We start from the raw sequence: 5,494 nt of genomic DNA, 5'->3' as shown, positions 1-5,494 counted from the left end.
TTCTTCTTCTTCTTCTTCTTCTTCTTCTTCTTCTTCTTCTTCTTCTTCTTCTTCTTCTTCTTCTTCTTCTTCTTCTTCTTCTTCTTCTTCTCCTTCTCCTCCTCCTCCTCCTTCTCCTCCTCCTGCTCTTCCTCTTCTTCTTCTTCCTGTCCTCCTGCTCCTCCTCTTCTTCCTCCTGTCCTCCTCCTCCTTCCGTTCTTGAACTCAGGGGGCCAGAGTGCTATCTCTGGGCTTATTAACTCAAGGCTGGTGCTCCACCACTTAAGTCACAGCTTCAGTTTTGACTTTTTGGTGGTTAATAATCAGCGCAGGCTGGCTTCAAACTTTGATGCTCAGGTCTCAGCCTCTTGAATAGCTAGAATTACAAGTGTGAGCTCATAGTGAGAATTTCTTATTAGAGGAAATAATTAATAATACAGGAAATGAATCGCCAAATCCCAGGGGCTTCTAATAACAGTACTTTATGTCTTGCTGACCTTGAAGATCAAAGCAGTTGTTAGTGGGGGTGGGGAAGATGAGGGCTGAGTGTCACAGTGTGTGAGTCTGCTGTGTGCAGTCATTTGAGATGGCTCTACCATGTTTAACATGTCCACTCAAAGATCTTGAACCTCCTCTAGGTGATGTACAGAGGGAAATGAGAATGGATAAGGGGAATGCCCCTCTCCCGTGCCTGCATAGAGCACATTTCACTCACAAGAACTAGCCATATGATTCCACTTTGGATGTAAGAGAATTGGAAAACACCAGTATCTAAAGTGCACAAAAAGATGAAATGTATTTGGTGAGTAGCTGGCTAGCATCTACCATGAGGATTTTTTTTAGAATTTTTTTTTTATTGTGAAAATACCATACAGAGGGGTTACAATTACATGGGCAAGATAATGAGTACATTTCTTATCAAGCATTGTTGCCTCTTCTTTTGTTTTCCCTTCCCATCCCTTCCCATACCCCCTCCTCGCCCCCCCTACCTGATCCTACCCTCCCTCCCCCCCAAGTTGTAAAGTACCTTTTTTGACCTAACGATTTGTACATCTCATTGTTGCAATGGGTCCACCTGTATCCCTAAACGATTTTTTTTTTCCCTTGCCCTCCACAAATTATACCAACATCAAATACAGTGAAAGCAGGGGTTATACTGTGGGGGAGGGACATACAAAGCAACAAAGAAATAATCTTATAAATATGATAGAAACAATTGCATGAAAGCAAAAACATTTGAATATTTATCTTGGGGTTCATTTCACCTAACATCAAACCATGAGGATTTTTAAAACTTGCTGGATTTTTGTTTGGTCTAGTTCTGAATGAAAAAGAGGGACTGAGATAGATATTCTTTCTCAATGGCTTTCCTAGAATTACAAGATTTTTTTTTTTTTTTGGTCGGTTGTGGGGCCTGAACTCTGGGCCTGGGCGCTGTCCCTCAGCTCTTCAGCTCAAGGCTAGCACTCTATCACTTGAGCCACAGCACCACTTTCAGTTTTCTGGTGGTTAATTGGAGATAGGAGTCTCATGGACTTTCCTACCCTGGCTGGCTTTGAACTGCTATCTTCAGATCTCAGCCTCCTGAGTAGCTAGGATTACAGTCATGAGCCACTGGTGCCCAGCACAAGTAAGATTTTAAAAACTAATTAATTGTTAAGGCTCTTGTTTGCTTGTTTTGTTTTGTTTTCAATCAAAGCAGTTCTCTACTATATGAGCTATACCTCAATTTCTAGCTTTTTGCTAGATAATTGGTGATATGAGTCTTATGAATTTTTCTGTGGTAGCTGGCTTTGAACTGAGATCCTGAGATCTCAGCCTCCTAAGTAGCTAAGACTACAGGCATGAGATGACAGCTCCCAGCAGGACTTTTTAAAAATCACAACCTCAAGAATTCTCTGTTTCATCCGCATTCTCAAAGATGATCACCTACCCCATTTATAATTCTGATGGAAAAGAAGATTAGGCCCTGAGACTTGAACATGAAGACATTTTCTCCTTGATATTAATTTATGCATTGAAGAGAGCCAACAGTAACAGTCTTTTGAGGCTGAGTGTATTTTGTTGTCAAATAAGATTTACTTTCTGCTTTCGTTCTGATAAGCTTCTTCTAAAGCATTAGTCCAAGAGCTCATTAATTCAAAGTACAGAAGCAGTCAATTCCAGAGCAGGCGGATGCAAAGATCAAGTTATGTAGATCATCTAAGAACTGGAGCATATTAAAATGTTACTTTTTTGAGAGACATTTTCAAGTAACTACTTTAATCATATAGAATTTTGCTAATTAAACAGCCAATTTAAATGCCAACTCTACTAACTGGGTTTAGAGTTACATTTAGTTGTAATTGTTTCTGTTCTCTAAAAATATGCATAAGAGCTTTTTAATTTTAATTCCCTATTTTATGCAGCAGTTAACTCTCCCACGCAGTCATGTCCAACTAATGCAGAAGCAGAAATAGGTGCATGTTGAGGGTACCATTTCTGTTTTTAGTTTAAAAAAATTTTTTTAATCTGATAAACTGTTTAGATCAAATTCTACTTTAATGTACCTGACCAGTCTCACAAAAGCCATGTAGATAATATGGTCTATAAAATGAATATAATTGTAATTATATTCTGATCTTAAATAGCTTCTGCCAGAATTAGTGGTTCTTGCCTGCAGTCCTAGCTACTCAAGAAGCTGACATCAGTGGATTGCAGTTCAAAGCCAGCCTGTGCAGAAAAATCTGTTAGGCCCTTGTCTCCAATTAACAAGCAAAAAGCAATTGATGGAGGTATGGCTTGAGTGGTAGAACACTAGCCTAAATGAAAAAGCCATGTGAGTGTGTGAAGTCTGAGTTCAAGCCCTAGCACAGGTATATATACACTCATAAGAAAAGCTCTCTTTTAAAAAGTCTCATCTCTTCCTCTGAAATGCTATGTTAATTTATTGTCTGTCTCTGACTTCATTATGTATGTGTGTATGGGGGAGGGTCCCTCACTTCAAAACTGATGGCTTAGCTGGGTGACAGTAGGCCAACCACTGTACATCATAGAACTTCAATTATTGACAAATTGACACTGAAATGTTCTGACCTGTGACACTGAACTGTTTGTGGTATTTTAAGTTCACCTCGGCATTCTTCAAAGCTCTTCTCTTGCTGTTCCTTCTGACTAGAATGCCCTTCCCGCCTTCCTTCTTTCCTTCCTTCTCTTATCCTCTTTCTCTCTTTCTTCGTTTCTATTGTTGTTAGGATCATAACGCTGGGATTGGACTCAGAGCTTTGCACATGCTGAGTACCTGCTTTGCAACTGACATCCATCCCTAGCCAACCCCCTTCCTCCACCCCAAAATGTCCAGTCTAAATTATATAGCCCTACCTGGCCTCAGACTCATGATCCTTCTATCTCAGCCTTCCCAAGTACATGGATTACAGGTGTGAATCACCATGCTTGGCTCTTTTTAATTTTATTTTCAAAGTCAGGTCTGCTGATATATAATTTACATACAACATATTCTTTCTTTATTGTAAAGGGTATGTACAGAGGGGTTACAGTTACATAAGTAAGGAAATGAGTACAACAACCTATTCTTCCTAGACATAGATATGGGTATGATTATTGACAAAGGTATGTAATCACTACTTACTACAGATAAAGGAAGGTTTCCTTGTGTCCCCGTGTAATTCCCCATCGTAGTCTGTCTCGTTATTCTATTCTCAGCCACTGATCTGATCTCAGTGTGTATGGTTTTGCTCTTTCCAGAATGTCCTATAAATGGAATTGTACTCTTACCCTCTTGTGTCTGGCTTCTTTCACTTAGCACATGATTTTTGAGAGATAGTCAGGGTGTTTCATAGATCAGTAGCATGTTTCTTTTTTATTATTTAGTAATTACTTTACATGGATATGCTATGTGCTATATATACATTCACTAGTTTGAGAAAAATTGAATTATTTTCATATTTTATTTTATGCATATATATATATATATGTCAGTCCTGGGGCTTGAACTCAGGGCCTGGGCACTGTCCCTGAGCCTCTCTGTGCTCAAGGCTAGTGCTCTACCACTTGAGCCATAGCACCACTTCTAGCTTTTTCTGTTTATGTGGTACTGAATAATAGAACCCAGGCTTTCATGCATGCTAGGTAAGCACTCTACCACTAAGCCACATTCCCAGCCTTACATATTTATGTATAAATATTTGTATGGACATATATTTTTGTTTCTCTTGGAAAAATTCCTAACAGAGAGATTGTTGGATCATAACATAAATATATGTGTGTGCTGGGTGCCAATGGCTCACACCTGTAATCCTAGCTACTCAGGAGGCTGAGATCTGAGGATTGTGGTTCAAAGCCAGCCCAGGCAGGAAAGTCTGTGAGACTCTTATCTTGAATAAACCACTCAGAAAATGGGAAGTGGTGCTATGGCTCAAGTGGTAGAGTGCTAGCCTTGAGCTGAAGGGCTGAGTGTTTGTTACAGGTAACTTTATAACTCATATTCTTTTTCAGAGAACTTCACTATTAATACTCCCACCAATACTGTTGAAATAGTAGCTATATAATGTATATGAGTCCAGTTTCTCTGTACCCTTGCCAGTTGTTTGCAGTCACACAGAGAGATCTACATAGTTATGTAGTAAAGCTCCTGTCCAAGAGCCTGGGAGGAACTGTGGCTGGCCCAAACCCCTGGGACTGAGCTTAGAAGTTGATTCTTCAGCCTCTGATGTGGTTTAAGATGAGTACAGCCCCTATGACCATATGGCTGCCACCTCCTGAGCCATCTTGATTCCAAATCATTGAACTAAGATGTTCTTAGAATTCTGACTTCAGAAACTTAGTGTGATGAAAGGGACATGAGACTCAAAGGAGGTGTCAGGTCTACATAGAGAGTTTTGTGTGCCATGTACTTTAGGCCAGAGATTCTAGCTCTGTTTCTGCACCTGTATTCAGAATGTCTCTGTCTCAAACGATAGAAATTCTCATAACAGGATTGATTTTAAAAGTATAGTATTTGGAAGGTTGTGAGAAGGAACTCTATACGGAAGTAACAATGTTATTGATTTCTTTCCCTGTTGTTATTGATGACAGTCCTTCTGTCTTTTATGATATCCTGTTTCCTTGGTGATCCTTTGTTGTACACAAGTTTTATGTCTTTTTCCTCTTGGAATCCAACTTTAGTGTTTCAATGCATGAATGACTCAAGTTAAAAACAACTGCAAGGAAGAATGAGCTGGGAGAGCTAAATATGGCACAGGTGACCTTTGAATCTGATCAGATGCAGAGAAGAGAAAGTGGGGCAACCTTTGCTCCCTCTTCCCATCTGTCCCCATCTCCTTCCAACTCAGCCAGAGCTCAGCAGTGAGAATGATTATAGTGGAAGATTGAACACTTGTTGGCATAATGTTTGTGACTAACATGACTCAGTCTCTCTCCCTCTTTCTTCTTGCATGTGTGTGTGTGTGTGTGTTGGTACTTGGACTTGTACTCAGGATCTGAGTGCTGTCCCTTAATTTTTTTTGGTCGGTTGTGG

This window comes from Dipodomys ordii, unplaced genomic scaffold, assembly GCF_000151885.1.
Source record: "Dipodomys ordii isolate 6190 unplaced genomic scaffold, Dord_2.0 Scaffold158, whole genome shotgun sequence".
Classification (NCBI taxonomy): Eukaryota; Metazoa; Chordata; class Mammalia; order Rodentia; family Heteromyidae; genus Dipodomys; species Dipodomys ordii.
This window is presented reverse-complemented; position numbering follows the sequence as displayed.